Here is a 23,907-nt window from a genome sequence, read left to right as displayed (position 1 = left end):
TGGCATGGAACTCCTGAAAAGAAAAACAAGTTATATATATATATATATATATATATATATATATATATATATATATATATATATATATATATATATATATATATATATATATATATATATATATATATATATATATATATATATGTGTGTGTGTGTGTGTGTGTTCATCGCGGCACAGGCTCAAATGTGCGAGAAATACACATGAAGATTGGATTGTGCTTACGCCATAAAATTCATAGTTCGGTGTGTTTACACCATTAAAACGCTGCACGCTGCATATGGATGTTGCATACAGACATGGTGCTATGTAAATAACAATTCTTCATTTTAAAAGCTGGGTTGTTCTAGCGCTGATCCATAGTCCTAGTGGACGCGGCCATCACGCTCCGGTTCCGAGATTCACCCCTAGATAACGTAACTGCCTCGGTCGCGGTGTATTAACTGTATAGGCTTCCTTTAGATACTAGACTTGTGCGCAGGTCTGGCCAAGAACCACAGCTATGCGGCGAAGTCCCATTCCGTTTTCTTCAGGTGACATGTCTGCCTTGTCGCCGATTGACATATCTGGCGTGTCGAAGACAGTCGATAATCATGACTCTCGATGACTAGTGTCAATACAGTTCGCTCCAGCAGCGGCGTTGAGAAATATAACAATTGGTCCGAGCGTCCGTTTCTCCGCAATGCATGGTTGCTAGCGGCGTTTGGAAAACAGATGCGCAACTCGGCTACTTAAAGGTAATTTATACAGTAAATCTAGGTGGCGGGAGCAGTGGTAGCTGTACCCTAAAAACAGGGAAGCGCGACTCGAGCGTGAATAGGGTGTAAACTGTATGAGTGGCGGATGGAGCAGTGTCTGCCGCACGTCCTTTCCCGCCATTGCTACTGCTCAACTAGAACACGTGCTCGAGCGAGAGCGCCAGTATCGTCGACGGGAGGCTGTGAGATCGTGAGGCTGCAAGATTTACCGTGAGATCGAACAGAGTCCGCACCGAGCGCCGCACGGACGGACACAAAGTGTGGATAGCGGTGACCCGTCGCCGCTCAAGCAGGTGTGTGTTGTGTTTGTTTTTCGAGAATTCACGATGGAAGTTCACGGGGACGATTTGGCCGTCGTTGAATAAACTCACTCTTTCCTTCAGTCGCTTTTTTTGAGTAGCGATGCTAAAAGCATTTGTAAAATCGCCTGCCCCACACACGGTTGTCGCTTTTCAACGTGCTGTGACACTAACACTTGTAATTTCTGTCACAGTACCATTGTCTACGAGCACAATTCTGACTTACGTTAGGGAATGTGTCATGTTTATCGTCGATGGTGACAAAGTTGTTGCGGTGGGCTACATTACTGATTTCAGTGTTGTCTCTTATACGGGCTGCTCTGGCGATGGCGTGCAGGTCAGCGCTATTTCTGCTCCAGTCTTCCTGCCTTAACAAACATACAAAAAGTGTGCATGAAGTTCACTGACGATAAACGAATTGCAGAATTGAAATGCTCATGCCATGCAGGATGCTCTAAAGACCTCGAGTTGTTAGTATATGTTTAGTAGCGGTGCGTACCACAGGTCGCTGTATCGTACCTTGCCAGGCAGCTTTTTCGACAAACATACAAAAAGTGTGCATGAAGTTCACTGACGATAAACGAATTGCAGAATTGAAATGCTCATGCCATGCAGGATGCTCTAAAGACATCGAGTTGTTAGTATATGTTTAGTAGCGGTGCGTACCACAGGTCGCTGTATCGTACCTTGCCAGGCAGCTTTTTCGAATCAAATATGTGCGGTAACTTAGGCACAACAATTTCCGTAAGATCCGTTTAAAATATACAGACAGCAAATATCTCAGCAGCAGCTGTAGCGATAAACTCACTCGCGCATGCTAATTCCTTCATCGCTTACCTGGCTCGTCTGTATCCGGCTCGCGAAACGACATATTTTGCTCTGGAAGACATCATGTACAAGCTCGACTAGTTTCAGCGCTCATATTTACACTTCCGAAGACTAAGAACGTTTGTCGTAGTTGAGCTCGCCTAAAAGGACTCGGAGCTAGCGCGTACGAACCTTGCATTCACTGCCAAGGTGGCGCACGCAGGTTGTAGGACAGATTGTATACATAGAGACTTGTTTCATGGACTTGTGGAAGTACGCAAGAGCGTAAGCACATCATGACTGGCAGGCTTGGCCAAGCCGCCACGATCTTTTCCGTATTGCAACGGTGTTCACGCACGTAGCGCGCAAGAATTAAGTATGCAATAAACATGAATGCACAAACAACATAGTGAGAGCGAGTCCAAAAAAAAACACGGCAAGAAGGGGAACATGGAAACTTGCGATGAAAAAATCAATAAACAGGGGATCGGTCCTCGAGCCATCGTTTCAACAAGTGGACTTGTCTTCTTCAAGGATGGAACTCATTTCCTTAGCTCTCGTGTGTATATGCTTCGTGCCCTTCCACCAGAAGGGAGAAGAGGAGGTCAGCGGTCAAAGTAGAGGTGTCAAGGGGGGAGGGGAAGGGCCGCCATCACGAACTGGGTGAGTGATAAGAAAGGGGAAAAAGAAGAAAAAAACCGAGGGTGGGGTGGTATACGTTTCAGTAAATAATGATTGTCAGTGGAAGCAATGGCACGTAACAATAGTAGGATGGAAATTCCTAGAAGAAGGGCTTAACACTCATTGGCTTCCGTTGTGTATGTACTGTACCGAATGGATTCAGAAGCCCCCTTAGAAACGTTATTACCTGCTGGCTGGAGTGTATTGAACTTGTGAATAAGGTATGACTCTGTAGATTTCCTGTCTCTTCAAGACCGGAAGTTTGACTAAATTATATAAAGTTTGAGATCGTTGAAGTTGTGACCTGCTACATTAAAGTCCTGCGCCACTGCTTTGGATAACTTCTTCGCCGTTTCCGCGCAATGACCATTTATTCTGACATTAACAGGCTGTCCCATTTTGCCAATGCACCGTTTTTGACAATATAAACATTCGATCATGCAGATTACGTTTACACTAGTGCAGGTAAAACTAGATTTTATACAGTGTTGGCGGTAACGCGTTACGAGTAACGGCGTTACCGGTAACGCGTTACTTTTTTCGGTAACTTAGTAACGTACTCGTTACTATTTAAGAACTGTAACGAGTAACGTACTTACGTTAACATTTTTCGGTAACGTGAGGTGTCACGTTACTCGTTACTTCTTTTTTCAATTATCCCGGAAGTTTTACACAAAATTCCCTCGTCTCATAGGCGCCACTATTGTAGAGCTCGCCCCGACGTTCTTTTGTCGCAGCGGCGTACTGATGCCGGCCCGCCAGGCGTTAAGAATAGAGTGTTGGTAGAGTTGGTACTTCATGATGAATGAAAATGGCGCAAAAAAACGTATGACAAGACGAAGAAGGCCACAGCACATGCGCTTGTGCTGTATAGCCTTCTTCGTCTCGTCCTACATTTTTTCGCGCTATTTTCATTCATCAAGCGTTCTAGTGCCTTCGAGTGCCTATTTATTGTAGGTGCGGACGTATTCACTCAGAAGAGAGGCACTCTGTCCGATGACAGCTTTGAAATGCAGCTGTTGCTTTATTTGTACAAGAAGCTGTAGTTATTAGAAAATTCTCCTGGCAATAATCTAGCCATGGTTTTTAACATTGTTTTCAAAATGAAACTTGCTTCTTTCTATCGGCAATTGCGGGTACACGTTTCTATAGTTACCCAATTTTTCAGCGAACGAGGCTGACCTTGAACACCTTCGCATAAACGCTCGCAATTTTTGAGGCAAGTATGCATATTTTAAAGTTTCGTAAAGTATACATATTTTAAAGTATACATATTTAAAATCGTTTTCCCCCCAAACTAAGCCGTTTAAGCATTTCTTTATTGCTATTTGATCATCTGTCTTGTTAGTAGAAGCGGACTGTCAGAATTACTGTAAATTTGTTGGGAGGTGTGATGTTTGCTTTAAAGAGAGCGTTGACGATAAAATCTCATTTTGTGTTTAACGTCACACTGAGAAAATGTGTTTACCATGTGCCACAGAGTTAACAGCCTTCACATGTAACTGCGCAGGCGACTTTAGGTCACTATTGCCAAGCACAGGGGGGGGGGTTCAACCCTCCTCGCCACCTCCCCCCGAAATCTTTCAATTTGTCATATGTATATATGTACAGGCACGCATACAAACGCACACACAACCATACATAAAGTATGGCTTAACGCCCCCAGCCCCATCCCCCGAAAAACATTTCTGGCTACGCTACTGTTGCCATGGTACGTATTTGTGCAACCTATTCTCGTTAAATCGGTACTTCGCGCAAAAATTGTAATTTGTGATAGAAATTTTTTGTGAATTACAAATATCAGCTTTGTAAAACTGTTATTTGGGGTTCCAACAGTAAAAATGCGGTGAATAAAATTTCTGACCATAGAGTACCGGCAGAAGTAACGTCCGTTACTTTTTTAGGGTAACTGTAACGGTAACGCGTTACCTTTTTTAAGAGGTAACGTAGGGCGGTAACGCGTTCCTTTTTTGTTAGCGTAATGAGTAACGTATTTAGTTACTTTTTTTCGGTAACGCCTACAACACTGATTTTATATGATGGACGTAATCACTTCCGGTGCTTTTAACTATAACGTCATCTTGAACGTGTTTACAAGTCTTGCAGCACAAGGCGTTATGTGTGCAGTTGAATGGCGGTTTACTTTCGCATGCACTAACATGCTCTTAAGATTCCTATTGCGGTGATACACGGCCTTTGGTACTTTGGGAAACGCTTTTCTATGGAACTCGTTACGTGCTAGTATTAGGTAATGCTTACGGATAATACTTACGGAGGATAAGTAATGGCCTCCGGCGACACACCACCGGTGACACGTGCGCCGGTTTGTCTAGCATGTGACGCAGTAAGTCCTATGAGCGAGAGAACGTGAACGGAGAAAGAGAATGAAAGCAAGAAAGATAGAGAGAGTAAGCTTTGTCGAAAAGAATTCTTTGCGAGGAGAGATTCGAACCCATGCACCCACGATCCGAAGGCGAGCGTCATAACCACTCGGTTATTCAGGCACACTAGCAGAGCTTAGAATAGCCTTGTTTAGCATAGTGGGTGGGAAATGGAAGTGATGGTGAGGAGGAGGCTAGATTAAAGTATAGCACAGGATAGCAATAGGGAACCCAAGCTCAAGTTTGCAGCGCGAGGACAGCGCCGCACTGCGGCTCTGGAGAGAATCTCTGGTGCAACTGGGTGCATGCGCGGCCGGCTCAGCCTGTTTGGCGGCAGCGGGAACACGCGAGCGTTCTCAGTCGGTGCGGGGGACTGGGGCGCCGTGCAGACAGCTTGGCACGCTGAACCGAGAGGCTTGCAGTGCGAAGCTGCATTTGTACGTTGGCAGAAGCGACCCCGCGGAAGCGCAAGCGAGGTCCGAAGTATTGCTGTGCCGTGGCCTGCCGCAACATTACAGACAACACCAAGGCACACGATTCACGTGTGAAACTGTATCGATTCTCGTGCATGTCGCACGAGAATAAAAGCGGCAAGCTTGGATAGCTGACAGCGCTGTCTCGCCTTCTATTTTGGCTGTCTGAGTTCATAGCTTTCATTCGTTTCGACTACATGAATCTGTACGCAACCCGGCGCATGCACGCAGCCACTACAGTAATGATTAGGGTAAGTCGGGACAAAATGCGACAAAGATATGATAAATAGTGAATATTTTTTTACTTCACTCATTACTATAAAACGTCAACACACGAACTTTCTTTTGATTACAAGGTATGTGCTACATAAATATGGCAACGCTGCGACTGTTCAAAATATTATTTTACAAAGAAACAAAATATGCACCACATGTCTCATTTTGCCCCAACCTTCGGCGAAAAACGAGACGCTGCGTGAGGCAGAATGAGACAATGTGAAAAATTTTATCCTTTCAGTTCTTGCAGTAGAAGCACTTCAAATTGACTAGTAGGCCGACACGCAGTCTTTATGCGCCCAATCTTTGCACTCCAAGCATTGAATCGATACAAAACCCAGCGCTGTATTGCTCCGAAACTCCTGAAAAGCATTCAGTGCTTTGTTCATGTGCTTTGCCCAGGAAACTCTAGATGATGTTTTCTTGAACGTCCGCACCATCCTTAATAAGAAATTATTATATATAATGATCATAAATAAGTGGTTCACTTAATAAGACACTCTCTAAGGCAATTCAATGACTTTTTGCCGAGTTTAGCCCCTCTCGCATGGCCGAATTCAAAACGATTTGCCATTTGTCCCACGGTACCAAATGAACTAAACTTTTGGTGGTATGTAGCTTGTAGTATAAAGTAACATATATACCTACGTTGTTGTACAGATGCCGGAGTAGCTTCATGCACGCATCCGATAATTTGGCCGAGCAGAATTTCGCCCCTTTTTGGCATGTCACGAACACACCGGCATCAGCCGCGCAATTTTTCCCGCCGAACGCTGTTAGCAATCATCAACTTTTACACAAAAAACGTCAAAAAGTACTGGCACCTATCGCCGAAACGTAGAAACAAAGAAAAGGCATTTTTTGTATTAGCTATAGAGGGCGGCAAGCTCAAAATGTCACGTCATGCCCCGCGTCTCATTTTGCCCCGCCTTTCCCTACTCGCTCTCTTCTCGCATTGTGAAAGTCCAGTTACGGCTGTAGGTGAAAGAACATTGTGTTTTGATTCCTAGTGTTCGTGAGACCTACCCGTCGTTCTTGAACGTTCACACTCGCGTTATACCAAGCGTTGCGCAGTTGGTTAAATTCAACTGAACTCGGAACATTGTCACAATTTCGGCGCCTGCAATTCACGCGTCGGGAAGGCTGCTTTATGACACCGGAACGGACGTCTGTGCATTTTAAGCAAGCTTTGACATCGTTCTACAGGTTTTCAGGTTTGCTATGAGTCGATATCCGCATAAAAAGAGACTGAAAGCATGACGCGAGAGCCGATAAAACGAGGCGAGCAGTTCATCTTGCTTCACAGAGATTAAAGGTCAGCTAGCTGCCTCGCGTCTTAAGCAGCGGGTTATTCTCCAGCGGCACGGATGACTTGACTCTAACCTTCTCACGAAACAGTGCCATGGCCATATAATTTCTTTTTTTCGAACGCTGCAAACATTTGTTCACGAAAGTGCACGCCTGCTACGGCAAGCATCCCATATCAAAACAACAATCATATAATTCGTGGTCCGCACCGCAAAACATCGATAGCGTGTTCGGCTTCATTTCGGAGTGCATGTCGCCATTATTTATTTTCACCATGACAGAATGAGACTTACCTCGAGGTACACGTCCTACACGGTGTAATCGCGACTCGGGAAATGCATTTCGCTTTGAGTCGGGCGTCGTTGTCGTCGATCGTCTGTTCTGCACCGTAAACGTGATTGACGAGCCTTTCTCCTTTCATCAAGTTCGCTTTTTGGAAGTGCCAGTCAAGCTTGAAGATACTTTTCAAGCCGTACTACAAGCGGTACATAGTGAGACGCCGCAAGTTCACCGCAAGAGCTCTGCACGTGCACGGAAGCAAGCGGCAGCGCATTGGAGAGAAGGAAAAACGCTCGTTGCTGGCACCCAGTGTGTATTTTTATTCCAGAAATAGCGCTGCCTGTCAAGAGCAGCAGCGCCACTAAGCGATGCTTGGGGAGCCTATAGAAATAGAGAGAACGAAATGCCGAGCGACAAGAAAGCAACGTAGAGAAACAAAGACAGAGCAAGAAGTAGGCAGAGAGAGAAAGAGATAGAAAGAAGTAAGGACAAAAACGATACAAGAAAGCAAGCAAAGTCAGGCATAGTATAATAGACCAAGGATTCGGAAAGAGAACTGAGAGGGTAAAGCCTAATGTAGCCAAGACCAGCTAGGTTTCCACCTGCACTGTTGTGATTCAGCCTTGTACCAGGTAAGGTAATTTATTATTATATTATTATTATTATTATTATTATTATTATTATTATTATTATTATTATTATTATTATTATTATTATTATTATTATTATTATTATTATTATTATTGCCCCTCCGGGTGGTGATCTCGCCGGGCTGCGCCACATCCTCCTCGACGCGTTGGAGGGAATCTCGTTCCTCAGCGACGAGGTATCCCAACTACGCGAAGAAAACGAGCGCCTCCGTAAGGATCATTCCCGCGGTGTTGAACAACAAGCCCGTGTGGTCGCCTCCCTTCGTGCAGAGGTCCGCTTCCTGCGTGAGGTGCTGACGCGCCGCACGGCCGCCGTGTCGGTGAAGGCACCTGTGATCCCTCCAGAGCAGGTGACCGTTGGCCGATCTGTGACCTCCAAGCAACCTGCGTACTCTGAACAACCTCTGTCCAAAATTTTTTCATTTTCGAATTCGCCACCAGGTGACGTAGACACGTCCGAGCGTGTCAATGTGATGCCTGCGACAGCCTCTTCTGCAGCGGTAACTGAGGGTGTAAGAAAGAAGAAACCCGTCTCGTTTGGAGCATTGAAGACATCCACTAGATCTGTAGCTCAGTGGCCACAACGGCCACAACGGCCAAAGGCCATTTTTGTTACGAAGCTGAGCCCGGACACCACTGCTGCTGACATCAAAAACATATTACTACATTGGATATGTCTCCCATTTCCTGCCGGCGACTTCAAACAAAATTCCAGTCATATTCTTCATTCTATATCGAAGTTGACGAGGAAACGCTACAACGCCTGAATGACCCTTCGATGTGGCCCCTCGGATGCCCCTTCAAGCCATTTCGTGGGGAGCTGCGCAATGACATGCTTCATCCCTCTGAGCTAGTGCCCGGAATCGAAAGTGCCGTGTAACGTAGACATATTCTACCAAAATGCTCGGGGTCTGCGTACCAACACACTCGAGTTTTTATCTAATGTTCTTTCGTCTTTTTTTCCTATTATTGCTATTTCTGAAACCTGCCTCGGCACTGAAATTCCCTCATCGGACTTTTTTCCCCCGACCTACACCACCTTCCGCCGCGACGGAGGTTTCAGTGAAACCAAACAGAAAGGCGGTGGCGTGCTGATTGCCGTCGACAATTCATTGAAACCCGTTAGAAGTAAATACCTAGAAACTATCGAAGAATGGATCTGGCTAGAAATCAACCTTGAGCACCGTGAGAAATTGGTGATTGGATGCTTCTATTTACCGCCCAGCATTTCCCCTGCCTCGTTTCACGATGTGATATTTTCTATTGAACTTGTGATACCTTCTCACAGTGGGCACCTAATTATTGTTCTTGGGGATTTCAGTGCACCTGGAAATGACTGGAGCACGCTTACCTTTTCTCATTACAATCATTTGACAGAGATAAAGCGCAGCCTGCTCTTCGACTTTCTGGCGTTTAATTCCCTACTGCAACATAATTCAGTCGTCAGTTCCAGTGGCAACGTCTTAGACCTGTGTGTGTCAAACGATCAACCCCTTGATGTTTCCCGCTCGAACATCTCTCTTGTACGTCCGGACAAATTCCACCCACCACTTAACGTAAGATTATAAACAACGAGCTACAGCCGTTACGTAAACAAATCTCCAAGATTTGCGTTCAAGCGAGGTGATTACACGGGCCTCTATCATCACTTGTCTACCGTTGAGTGGTCACAGGTTACTGACAAACCTAATGTTGATGACCAGGTTGATCGGTTTACGGAGATTGCACTGAGCAGCATGCTTAATTTTATTCCCCAGTATACACCTAAACAACGTAAAGATCTCCACTGGTTCTCATCTGAACTTAGGAGTGCACTGAAGCATAAAGATCACGCACACAGGAAATCTAAATGTTCTCCATCCAGCGAGTGGAAGGAAGAGTTCAGCTTTTTTCGAACTCTCTCTAAACGCCTATATAAACAGGATCATAGTTCGTGCATTGAATTCTTAGAAAAAAGTAGCTCTGACAGGCCGGCTGAGTTTTAGAAGTATGTACGTAAAAGGTCTAGCAAAAGCGGAGAGTCCTTCAGACTACTAGACTCAAATGGGGTAGAAGTGCATGCCGTCGCTGACTGTTTAGCCACACATTTCTCATCCGTTTATAAGGCCTCAGACTCTAGCACTGATATCAGACAACAGCCCAAGGCAGTTTGCTCATCCAGTGCTGTGTCGCTGGATGAAAATCTTAACAGCGAATGCATTAAGCGCTTAAAACCATCCTTATCATGTGGCCCAGATGGCATCCCCTTCGCCACACTAAAAGCTTATGGTAGTATATTTGTCCCAGTACTGACTACGATATTTAATAATTGTCTGGACACTTCCACATTTCCTAGCATGTGGAAAACTTATCGTGTTTTCCCAGTATATAAGTCGGGCTCTAAGAGAGATGTTTCTAATTATCGCCCGATTTCTCTATGTGCCACATCAAAGATCTTCGAGCTGGCCCTTCACAACATATTATCTTTTAGTGTGAAATACTCATTGATTCCTAATCAACATGGGTTTCTCGCTGGCCGCTCAACTACTACAAATCTTGCCAGTTTCATGACGCAGATCTCCACATCTATTTCTGAGGGAGGACAGGTTGACGTAATTTCCTGTGACCTGAGCAAGGCTTTTGACGTAGTCAGCCACACACTGATTATGGTTAAACTGGTGCACTTTGATGTTGACTTGTCGGTTGTGAATCTCCTGCAGAGCTATCTGCTCAATAGGTACTGTTATGTAGCCGTAAATGGCCAAACATCTTCTTTGTATAAAGTGACTAGTGGGGTCCCTCAAGCGTCGGTATTAGGCCCTCTCCTATTTTTAATTTACGTTAATGATGTTTCTTTTGCCATTCGTAATTCTTCTTTCCTCTTGTATGCCGATCACATCAAAATATTTAAGGAAATTCATTCGGTTAACGACTGTCGCTTGCTGCAGTCAGATTTGTGTTCTTTTTCCGAATGGTGCAACGGCAAGAACCTTTTTCTAAATACCTCAAAGACAGAATCCATGTCTATTACTCGCAAAACATCTAGCGTGTCATTTCAATACTCGGTCAATTCTGTGCCCTTATGCAAGGTTTATGAAATCAGTGATCTTAGTGTTGACAGCGCGTAAACTTTTCTTCTCACGTTAAGCGTGCTCCTATGCGGGGCCTTCGTTCTCTCGGATGTGTTTGTAGAATATCTCGAGAATTCCGGTCTCCCATGGCCCTACACAAGTTGTACACAGCAATATGTCTTCCGCAACTTAAGTATGCGTCCATGATATGGAATGGCATTGCTTAATCCAGCGGTAACACTATTGAACGAGTCCAGAAAAAATTCCTCAGCATATATAACCATCGCTTTGCTAAAAATGACGCTGGATCTCGTTCAAATTCTGCTGAATCATTATCACTGCCATCACTTCACTGCCGACGAAATCGTTCTGATCTCTTATTTCTTTACAAGCTGTCCACGGTATCATATCCTGCCCTGTACTTCTCAACTGTGTTAATTTTCGAATTCCGCGTAAGTTAACTACAGAGAACAGACCGTTTCATGTACCCGCCTGCTTCTTCCAACACTCTACCGTTCACAGAATACAAAGTCTTTAAAATATTAATTTTCTTGATCTTGGCGTTTTTCATAGTCCATAATCATTGTTTTTATCCGACCTTTGCACTATTTTGACATAGTATGGCACAATGTACAAAGTCTTCCCTTCTCCGTCTCCGTCTTTCCGCATAGTTGTATATGTGCAATCTCATTTTTTATTCCCCTTCAATATTTCTCATATTGTCTTATTTTACTCCTCCCCTTTTGTGTTCATTTCTCTTTGTCTACGTGTTTTTGCTCTTTTTATTTCTGAAGACTGTCTGTATTGCATTGTTTATTTTTATTGATTTTTTTGCGTGCGCCTGCACAAAGACCTCACGGTTGTTCCTGGGCACGTTAAATAAATCAATAAATGATTGATTATTATTATTATTATTATTATTATTATTATTATTATTATTATTATTATTATTATTATTATTATTATTATCTTCCAGCCTCTCAGTACACCCAGTTTTACTTGTCAATGAAGTCTGACTATTTTTTGCCCGCTGATTTGAGAATACTTATTTCTTTTCTTCGTCCGTATTATATTTTGTGAACCACTTGCTGGCTTTAGAACACTAGCTATGCCCACACGTAGGTACTGCTCCTGCTGGCAGGGACGACGTGATCCGCGCGCTTCTGATCTCGACGGAGCTTCATTTGCCCAAAAAGAAGCACTCAGGATGTTATCAGCATTCAGATGAGACAGTCCGCGCTTCACCGATGCTCTGTGGCACGAGGATGCTCCCGAATTTCGATCTGGGAAACAAACTGGGAGTTTTAGAGGCGCTGACCCACGTGTGCAAGCCGTGTGCTAAAACCTTGATTCTGATCAGTTCCCTGTGCCTTATGGACAATGTCGTTCTAATAGTTACCCAGTGAATGATTGGAAAGCAGCTATAGAATAACGATCTTGAAAGTCACCAACGCACCCGGACCACTTTTTGGGCAGCGGCCGTAGGAATCGGACGTCTTCTAAGAATCTGTTCTCTCCGCTACAGACCGGCGCAGTCCAGGTGTTCCAGCCGAGCAGCATTCACTCGTGTGCAACTACGCTCGTGTTAACACGAGCCAAACTCCTGTGCCTGACTGCGCCTACGCTGCGTGGCTCTCGGCGCCTGCGCTACGTGGCTACTGGAGGATCAACGTCGACTCGCTATCACCGTCTTGTACGAGCTTTAGCGATCTGTGATTCACACGAGGAGCGCTACGGCACGTGGTCACCCCTGCGCCTGCGCTGGCCTCATCGGAGGTTATATAAGGAAGTCACCAACGCACCCGGACCACTTTTTGGGCAGCGGCCGTAGGAATCGGACGTCTTCTAAGAATCTGTTCTCTCCGCTACAGGTTGGTTCTTGTACTAGTACTCTAGCTCATGTTGCCTACTCACCTGCGGCTGCTGCTCATAAGTGTTGCCTTCTGGTTTTGCTTGCACACCATGCCTACTATCACCAAACTTGCTAAGAAAATCGAGCACCTTGAGTCGCTGCTTCATGCTAAGCTTGACAATTTTATTGATGATCTTGTGTCTAAAATATCGAAAAAGTTAGAAGATCAGGGGCTAGGCAATCTTTCTGCACTTGCTGTGAGCGTACGTTTCATCAGTGACCAATATGATTCAGCGCGCAAATCTGTAGACGAGCTGGTGCAGTCAAACAAAGCACTGAGGGCAGAAAATGACGAGTTAACCAAAAAGATTGCAGATATGGAGCAATACAGTAGGCTCAATAACATTGAAATCAAAGGTGTTCCATGTACACAAGGCGAGGACTGCGCATTTCTTTTGAAAACCATTGGACAAGTGATTGAATGTCCTATTTCATCGACAGATATTGATGCAGTTCATCGCGTGGCCAGTAAAACAACTGACAAGTGCATTATCGCGCGCTTTTGTTCACGCGAAAAGAAAAATGAATTCCTTCGCAAAGCGCGTAAGACGCGACTGCGCGCTTCCCATTTAGGACTATCCGGAACTAATGACAATCCAGTTTTTGTCAATGAACACCTTACCATTGCCAATAAAAAGCTGTTTAGCGAAGCGCTTGTTATAAAAAAGGAGAAGAAATGGCGGTTCCTCTGGACAGAGAATTGTCATATCAAGGCCCGCAAGTCAGACGACGGCAGGGTCTTTTGGATTAATACGGAGTCTGATCTCAGCTTATTCACGTGACGTTGACAACTTCGGTTCGTTTTTCCCACCTCATAGCCTTCGTCGTGTATCACCATGTGGTTGCTTACTTTCGAGGAAACTAAATCCCTGCTTGCTAATTCTACTTGTTCATTGCTGCACATCAATGCGCGTAGTTTGCCAAAAAATTACGATCACATTATTGCATTCACTGACTCACTCTCTCGTTCCTTTTCATTTGTATGTATCACTGAAACATGGCTAGGATCTTGTGATGGCAATCTGTACGGATTTCGATCGTTTAACTCTGAATATTGTCACCGTGATTCGGGTCGCTACGGCGGCTCGGCCACATAGACGTCAGACTCTGCCCAGGCGGCGCTGCGAAAAACACCGCCACCAGCGCCCTTATCGCAGCCCTGGCACTAACTGGGTAGTGCAAAGAGAGCCGTCCGCAAGCGAATGTGCATAGGCCACAATATATCCCTCCTCTTTCGTTGGTGTCGAGGCGCCGTTTCCTGAAAATCAAGGACCTGGAAAGCTCCTTCCGCCAATCCACGCTTTAGAAACAAAGGAAACTGATCAAAGCGAACTGCGAGTACAATGCAAAGTAAGTTTTAGTTATTCCCGCGCGCTGCAACTCGCAAGTACAAGCGAGCATCACACGACATCGAATTCGAGGCAAGCCCTCCGACATCCGTTCTCTGGCGCCTAAATGCGTTAAAATCGGGTATATACGTAATGCCACAGCGATAAATTACATACACGATCAATTTACTTAGCTATGCATCTTACGATCAGTGGTACAAAACTCCGTTCATCAGGGACGAATGGGCCCGGCGAATTTCGCCTTTGCAGTTGCATTCTCCGTTAATTCATCTCTCGCTTCCTGTGCATTGGACTGTTTTATTACGCATCCTCAAATGGTCTCTTGATGGTCGTCTTCCGTTTGTGTGTACTGCAAATGGGGATACGTGCGTCCACTTTCGCGGGGTACAACCAAAGGCAAAACCGTGGCCTCCGAGATAGCTACGGCAACCGCAGAGGGCACGGGCGAAACAAACCTGTAGGTGGTCACGACCAACATTCTGCGATTTATTTGTATGACGCCCGTGTTAGCTAGTTAGAACCAGAACTCCGAGCCTTCAAAACGTACGTCCGCGATGATGTGTTGTTACGACCAACTCGTCGCGGTGTGCGTATCACGCGTCTTCAGACTGCCTCTAGCTGCCCACTTCGTGTTACACGACAAGCGCCGCGGTCAGAGCCTCTGCTGAGCTTCATAGTCAAGGTTACCATGGTTCTCCATCAGGGCTACGCAAAACAGCACAGCCACTTTATCACACCTTCTCATGCGACCGGCTGTGGAGAACGCGCATACTTCGCTTACCGAACACGCTCGCAGCATCCCATATCCAGCGCTCTCGCCTCTCTTCTTCGTACGACAACTATGGAAATCGGTAAAACTGAACGTTGTTATTCAGTCTTTTACGTTCGTGGCAATGTGTACGTTCGTGAATCTGTATGGATCGAGGCTGCCTTCCCCTCCTCTGTTAATCTAAATAAAGTGATCATTGCATGCATTCACCGTTCCCCATCTTCGTCTATACCGCATTTTCTGCACAATTTAGCTGCTGTACTCGACATTATCACTGCAGAAAATAAGCAAGTTGTGTTGGTTGGTGATATCAACATTAACCTAATGGATACAGGTAACAACAGCACCATAGCATATAGTGATTGCTTTCTTGGCTTCTGGCTTGAATCCTTAATTTCACCCCCTACTCAATTTTCAACCACGGGAACACTCTCATTGACCACGTATTAAGCAATTTTTCACCAACCCCAAGCGCAGGAGTCATTGACGTGTGCATCACTGATCATCATCCTGTCTTTGTAACTTTCGCCGCAGATCTACCTCGCCTTAACACGTGCCATTTCACTTCAACCTTCGATCAGGTAAACTTTATCAAAGCAATTCAAGGCACTGAGTGGTCTTCCATTGGCACCTTGGAAAATCCGGAAAAAGCACTTGGCAACTTCTGCTCGCTATTTCTTAAAGCTATGCATGCAAACACTAAAACTGTTAAATGTAAGAAAATATATAGGTTCCACCGTAATCCCTGGTTAACGCAAGGCTTGCTAACTAGTATGCGGAAAAAAGATAATCTCTACAAGAAAACTAAAAAACAGCCATTTAATGTGAATTTCAGACTTAGGTATAAAAAATATAGTAAAGTGTTGAATAAACTGCTGAAACAATCAAAACGACTTTATTATGAAAAAGAACTCTGTAAAGCAAAAAATGACCCAAAGAAAAAATGGAAACTTTTCAATGACTTTTTAAACAGACCTCAGGTTAGTAACATAATTGATAAAATTAGGTATGAACAGCAAATCTGTACTGAGTCCTCTGACATAGCAGAGTCTTTTAGTGATTACTTTTATGAAATATACAGTGATAGGCCCAAAGTATCCTCGTACACCCTTACCCGCTGTAGCCATTTATTCTTTCTTTTTCCTGTTACCATTGACGAAGTCTATTCTACAATCCTGAGTCTAAAAAACTGTAGCGCTGGACTAGACAATCTATCGGCGTTTCATTTAAAACTTGTTGCTCCAGACATCTTAGAAGTCTTAAGCAATATAATTAATGTCATTTTTAAACATGGTACATTTCCGAACTCACTGAAAAAAGCCAAGTTAATCCCAGTACACAAAAAAGGTGATACGACAGGCGTCCGTAACTATCGCCCTATTTCTATTTTGTCTTGCATCAGCAAACTTATTGAAAACTTATTTTTGAAACGTCTTAACAAGTACCTGAATAAATTTAAGTTGCTAAAGCCTTGTCAATTCGGTTTTCGTGCTGGTAGTTCTACGAATTTAGCATTGCTATCATTAACAGATTTCTTGAAATCGTCTATCGACAACGGTAATTTTGCAGGGTCTGTATTTCTTGATTTCACGAAAGCCTTTGATACCATTAGTCATAATATTTTATTTAGCAAATTAGAATCATTGGGTATCACTGGTCCGTCCTTGACCTTCATCAAAAATTACCTTCTTGGTTGTGAACAATCAGTCTGCATCGGGGGCGTTAGTTCTAATGTTAAAATAATTAATCAAGGGGTCCCACAGGGTTCTATTCATGGACCCTTACTGTTTTGTATCTATATTAATGATTTGCCTGACTGCCTTGATGATTCTAAAGTTATTCTTTACGCTGATGATACGACAATTTCCATTTCGCATAAATCATTACCTACTCTGATGAATATGCTGAACAAGGAACTGACTAATATCATTGAATGGTGTCGCTTAAACAATTTAATTTTAAACCCGGCCAAAACTCAGTTCATGGTTTTTAAAACATCACAAAAAATGTTACCTTTCATACCACAAGTGTCCATTGACAATCATTTTATTCCTTCGTCTAACTGTGTGTGTTTTCTGGGCGAAAAATTAGACCCTTATTTGAAGTTCACCAGTCATATTCTTTACGTCAAACAAAAAACAGCATTTGGTATAAGATCACTCATCAAATCCCGTCCTTTTTTTTCAGTTGAAGCCTTATTGTCTTTATACTTTGCCTTCATACGTAGTCAAATTAGCTATGCATTACATCATGGGGAAATACATATAACACTCATATTTCGTCCGTACAGCACATTCAGAATCAGGCCATTTGCATTATTACGAACAGTTCATTTTATTCTAATGCCACCCCACTCCTTCAGGCTAACTCTATTCTTACTGTGTCTGGCTTGTTTAATTTTCACTTAATCATAATGTTATTTAAACAACTTAACAAACAGCTTGTGTTTGATTTGATCGATCCTAGTTTACTCACTAACACCAATAGCACTAGATTCGCCCACAGTCACAACTTCCTTTTACCTAAATGTAACACCAACTATGGCAAAATGACGTCCGCCTTCGCGGTCAATAAATTGTGGAATAACCTGCCCTATACACTAAAATCATCATCATCTTTTCATGCATTCAAACATGAACTTAAAAACTTCATCTTGCATAACTAGGTTCACAACGACAATTATTTGTTATGTCAACGTGCATGCAATTGGAATGTTTTTGCAAATTTAGGTTTTTCTCTTATGGTGTGATTATGTTTACTTGTATATCTTAATTATATGTTCTTGTGTCGCATTCTGGATGCTTTTTTGTTTATTTGTTGTTCTTTTTTTGTAAGTTCACTGTTTATTTTCACTTGTGTTGCGTATTTTACATGCTGTTATAATAAATCCTTTTAATGTTATTGTTAACCGAGGGTCCCACTGCAGTCGCTTGACTTTGGGACCCTCGTCTGCATACTACTATCTACGAATTCTGTATTTTGAATGAATAAACTGAAACTGAAACTGAATTCTATGTTATCAAAGAAACTTGCAGCGGCAGCATTGAGCCTGAATGAGTCATGGCATGAAACTCCTTTCCACTGCGCGCACGAACAAGATAATTGTTGAACATAGGCACTTGACATTCCTCGGCATTGCAATCTCAAAGAACCAGTAAGTTCTGAAATATACAGTGCGTTGGCGGATGAAAAATTCTTTGAATATATTAGGCTTTTCCAAATTTGGAAGCAACACTGAGTGTCCCGCTAATGGAATGCGTGAATTATATTTTGCAGAGATAAAAGGATGTGTACCGAGTAAATCTGGAGCTCAAACAGGTACAGTAGAAAGCTTTTTTGTATCACTTTCTTCGAGTGCGGAAGCATCTCTTTTTAGGCGGACATGCAGAATTGTTGAGCTGCACTGTTTTTTTTATTTGCGAAAGTCCACGAGAATGGGACCTTCAAAAAAGTGTCAGCTATCGATGATTCCAAACTGGATTACCTATACATTGAACATGTTTTTGTGGCGAAAGGTGTGTAGAGAGCGAGCGCTCTATTTAAACGTTCCCTTTTAGCCCCATAAATATGAAATAAAGTACGCTGTAATTATGAATAATCTAGAAATCCGGAATATATTGCTCAGGATGCTTTCGAAGTCACTGCATGTAATCAACGTTTGAAATTTCGCAAATACGCAACTAAATATTTTTCAATTATTCATCAATAGTTAGGTATCGACAAAAAGTATTTTCTGTATCCAAAAGGCAGCGACTAAGAAAACGTCCATGGTCGCATATTCGTGTGTCGTTGCGCACATTCTTAAAAGTAGCTATGCGCGAGCTAGCTAGGACCCATTGCATACTGTTTCTCAGCAATGCATGAGTAGTCTTTTGCGTAAATGGACAGCTGATTCCATATGTGTCGATATGTGTATTTGAAAACGTTAGTAAGCACTTCTTTCTTATAATTAGGAAAGAATTTTGTTTCTTGTGCAGCTGGAAGAAAGCCTTTCTAGTTCAACATTTTTCAAGAAGGAATCATTTTGGTCAGACCTTAAAATACAATGGTTATGTTCTGTTTGCACTTATTCGACATGGCTAATCGACAACAATTTGTCGACAATACATGGTGCAGAATTCCGCTGGTTCGAACTTCGATCTCTTCTGCACACATGTAGTCTCGTGTCGGCCGCGCGGCCTGGTGACACGCGATGGATGGCGCTGCATGGCGCGTTTTGATTACACCTTGTGTAGTGGATTTTACGAACGCAAGATGCGGCATGCGTCTTCAGAAAATGTCAAACATCTTATGGCAATATCTCGAACTGCAGACTTCTGCTCCCTGCTCTCAAAAAATACAGCGCCATCTTCCTGCACGTTGAGAACAACTAATTTATTGCTTGGTATGCACTATTTGCAGTTAAAAGTATCTCTGAAATTTCTGCCCCACCAAACATTTAAAAGTGTCACAAAATGTGTCAGTAAAATTAGAAAAAAAATTCAGCGTTGCTTGCAGCAAAGGCGCAATAATAAAGAGGCAGCGGTGTCAGTGGGCACCTATGTAGCCCGGGCTGTTGCAATTTTAGTAACTTTTGAAATATTTTTTCTTTCTTTGTCTCTCTTCTCTCTGTTTCTTGTATGTCGCTTTGTCTCTGTTCATATCCATTTCCGTCTTTATTCCTTCCTATCTCTCTATTTCGTTTTCTTTATTAGTATTTCTGTCTTTCATTCTCTTTCTTCCCTTTCTCTTCCTCTCTCTCTTTCTGTAGCCTTCTTTCTCGCGTCTTCTTTCCTTCCATCTCTTTTTCTCTCCTTCTTTGATTCTCTCTGTTTGTTCTCTGTTTTTCTAATTTTCTTTCTTTTTATCCCTATTGGAAAACCCAGCGCCACTGGGTACCAGCGTCCAGTGCCATGCCTGATTATGGGCCCAGCGTCGCGCTGGATACTTGGCTGCTGGAGCGGCGTTTTACTGGGAGGCGCTGGGTACTCGAGCGCAAAACGGCTCTACCGCGTTAAAACGGCGGTTCCTACGTGCCCTACATAAATATATTAGTAAAGAAAGTCACATGGAAAGCATTAATGCAATAAAAAAAAAGGAAAAGCCCCTAAGAAAAAGAAAAGAAACCACCACGAGGATTCGAACTCGCCACCTCTCAAACCCCAGCCCAGCACTCTACCACTGCGCCACGCTGAAACATGTTGACCCCGATGTAAAAGGGCTAGTCAATACAGTAAGACAGCATCTGGTGCCATATTTTGATTTCGCGTATTCAAGGAAGATGCGATCTTCTTTTCCAAATCAAGCTTGCTTCTTTCTTAGACACACAAAAAGGGTTGCCGGCAACCAATGAAATGGCCAAAATGGGAAGAGTGCTAAGTTTCTTTAAGAGTTCCCGTCTTAACTCCGAAAAATATCAAATGGACCAACTTTGGGCTGTCCAGCAGGCCCGCGAGGCGGCGGTGAGGCAAGGCCTCGACGTCCCCACGTGGGAGACATTAAGCCCAGTCGGCGAAAGCTCTGCCGGACCATCAATAAAGTTGTTACCAACCAACCAAATCGAGGAGCAGGGTACAGTTTGACGGCTGTTACTGCCGATTTTTAATAGCCGTTTCTCGCCCTTGCTAATGATGAACATGTACAGAAACTTTATGATGACTCGTTCGATAAACACGCGCCTACATCAATTCACACTGAGTAGTTTTCTCGCGCAAGCGACGATATTACTGCGGAGCGGGCGTGCCTGTATTCTGACTTGCAGTTCTATCGATCATTACAACTAAAAAACCGCTGAAGAAAAACAAATGCAATTTGTTGAAAAAAGATGCCGGTTTGTTAGTTCACTAACGCGTACCAGTTGACACGTATGTGTTCTGACGTATGACCGATCTCGGCGCAGATGAGTTGCGATGGGTGAAGTTTCTGCATTTTGGCCTCGGAAACCTTTGTTAACTGTTACCTAACGTATAGCTGAACTAAGTGGCAGTGCAAGAATTGCCCGAGATGCGTTTCCGGTGTGGCGATATTGAACGACGGCTATTTTTCTGGCCTCCGTTGGGAGGGGTCGCGAAGCCAGAGCTCATTTACTTCTTGCCAACTGCACGGCGATGTAACGATTTGCTCTGTATGTTCAGACGGACGCCTTGAGACTTATAAAAGTTACAAGATGAAGTCATTACCGCAACACATCACGGATGCAAAATTTATATATATGCGCGGCATGCACAAAATGTGTATTCATTGCCGCTACGTGCTCCGCAAAAATTAAAGACGTTATTGGCACTGCATGAATAAAAAAAAGCGTGCCAGAAAGCAAAATGATCAGTGTTGGCTGCTTTTGGTTATTAACATACTTTTCTCCACATTCGATAGGGAAACACTACAAGTGACGGTGATTTCACTTATCACGTATATCATGAAAATAGTGCGCATCTCATCGTCTTTCTCTGCCACGCTAGAATTTGTGACAGATGTTTGGGATCCGTTGGGATAGCATCTAGCGGTACCATCGAATCAAACATTCGATATTGAATGATACCAAAGCATTCCGTCGCGCACAATGCTGAAAGCAGCGCGCGGCACTGGCAGAAACAGTGTAGGCTCCAGTATGTGCCAGCACACGCCAGTGAGAATTCCAGCGTCTCCAGCGCTTCCCAATGAGCGCCAGCGTCACAGCAGCAAAGCCAGTGCCGATACCAGTGCGACCCAGCTCTTTCCCAGTGCGTTCACTGGAGTCCCAGTGAACCCTAGCGTATACCAGTGTTCCCAGTGCGACCCAGTGACAAAAAAGATACTGGTATCACGCTGGGGGTACTGGGACGGCGCTGTTTTTTGCAATAGGGATGCTACGCGCCACTCTCTCTTCTCCTCCTTTCCATCCTCCTCACTGTCACATCTGTTCTCCTCACGCTTACTTTGCTTACCCACCACTTTGCTATGCCAAACCATACAAGGATATTGCAACCTCTGCTAGCGTACCTGGATAGCCGAGTGATTAAGACGCCCACCTTCGAAGCGCCGGTGCGCTGATTCGAACTTAGCCTCGCGGAGGAATCCATCCCCCTACATATTTTTCTTTTTTCCAATCATTATTTCGCTTTCTTTCTATCTCCCTTTCTTTATTGGTCTGCGCTCTCGTTCTCTCTCCCTTCAGGCTTATTTTTAGGCACTAAAACAAACGTTTTACGAGTCACAAATATGCGGCAGAAACAACGTTTTCTATACCAAACAGGCAGGCAAAACATATTTTAAGCCTCCAACGTCTTAACTGCGGGTACAATAAATTTTTACATGAGGCAAATAAGTTCAAAACAAACACGTGCGTGTCCTGTATTGACGACAGGAAAGCAGAAAAAGGAATATTTTTGTAATGGCGGAAATACGCCAACTGTTGACTGTAGCCGTGTCATTGACCTTTTAACGGCAAGGTTGGTCTAGCTCGGCGTAAAGTTTTTCGTCGTGCTCGAAAACTATCATCATCATGAACGCGTATGTGCAGCAGAGTTTGGGCAAATCTCACTACACACATCTGATGGGTGAGAAAACCTGTACAGAGAAAGAGAGGAGAGAGAAAGAAACAGAGAGACATAAAAATAGATATCAAGACAAAGAAGATAAATATTCTTGGCGAAAAATTCTTCAAGAAGTTGCATTCGAACACACGCGCCCTCGATACGAACGTCCTGCACTCGCCTATCCAGGCGCGCTAGCAGAGCGTAGCATATCCTTTCATAGTATAGTGTAGCAAGGAGGTGGGAACGGTAAGTAAGCGTGAGGAGGAGAGGTGTGATGGTGAAGAGGAAAGGGAAACACTAAAGCGAGGCACGGAAAGAATGAGAAACGAAGAAATCGACATAAAGAAATGCCGACAGAAAAAGAAAGCGATAAGATGAGCGAAATAGAGAGAAATGAATAGAAAGAAAAAAAAATAGAATGAAAGAGGAAGCATTCGTCGCGTCGTGTGGACACCAGATGCCAAACACGTGGCCATGTCGCCCATGTACAGCAGCTAAGGCACGTCCACCGAAGGAGATATCGCGCACAACCCCTCCGCAATATAGTGCATAGCTTTGTTGCGCCTTATCGTGTCCAGATAGTCATGGCTCATCCTAGAAAAATGCGCACTCCCGAGGAGGAAGCTCTGCATCTCGATGCTAGACGTGTCGGTCGACGGGGAGTACGAGCGGCAACGGGCCCATTCTTCGCTGTGCCCAGCTTTGCGAGACTGAGGAAGCTGCCCGCGTTTTTTCCCGCATGGTTTGCATAATTCGGTCGCTCCTTTTACAAGCGCGAATAGCGTTAACTGATCTCCTTCCGCAGAAATTCCGGTGCCGGTTCGGAGTCGTTGGTTGTGAGCCAAAAATGGGCGTTGTCCATAAGCGAAAACTTGGTATTGATGCAAATATTTAAAGAATAAAAATGTTTGCAGCTGGTGAGAATCGAACCTAGGCCTTGTGTTCGCCAAGCAGGCGTTCTACCACGGAGCCACGCGAGTGCCTAAAACTGCTTTGTAAGAAAAAAGGCCAGGCCTGCGCGGAAAGAGCAGCACAATCACAGCGAAAGCTCGAAGAGCGGTATTTTTAGAGCCTGTTATAAACTGTCTTGGGGCTACTAATACAAGTACACTAGCAACGTACCCACTACGCCACAAATCATAATTTTTGTGAAGTTCGGAAGCACCCACTACGATATTACTCCTCATTCTGCGGAGAGGCGAAGTACCATCTGTAAGGCATTTTGCGCAGTTTCTTGATGCAACGGCTGATGAGGATGAAGAATTATGACGGAGCCTTTTGTAATGGGTTCGTAGTTTTAAAGGACCCACTAGTTACTTAATTCCCATTGTGTGACGCCCGGTCGTTATTTCACTCTGCACACCACGCTTTATAACATACGCTAACGTGAGAAAGAGATAGACAGAGCGAATTAACTTTATTGA

The 23,907-nt window shown here is 43.9% G+C and overlaps 1 long non-coding RNA gene across 2 annotated transcripts in view; it reads left to right on the top strand.

Moving 5' to 3' along the window:
• The window catches only part of LOC119374690 (uncharacterized), a 90,413-nt gene that overhangs the window by 23,423 nt on the left and 43,083 nt on the right, over positions 1 to 23,907 (top strand). For both annotated transcript variants that reach the window (XR_007414501.1, XR_007414502.1), the window contains exon 3: positions 18,267 to 18,308. This is a non-coding gene — a long non-coding RNA (uncharacterized LOC119374690). The remainder of the gene's footprint in view (positions 1 to 18,266; positions 18,309 to 23,907) is intronic.

Source organism: Rhipicephalus sanguineus, chromosome 11 (genome assembly GCF_013339695.2).
Source record: "Rhipicephalus sanguineus isolate Rsan-2018 chromosome 11, BIME_Rsan_1.4, whole genome shotgun sequence".
Taxonomy (NCBI): Eukaryota; Metazoa; Arthropoda; class Arachnida; order Ixodida; family Ixodidae; genus Rhipicephalus; species Rhipicephalus sanguineus.
This window is presented reverse-complemented; position numbering and strand designations above follow the sequence as displayed.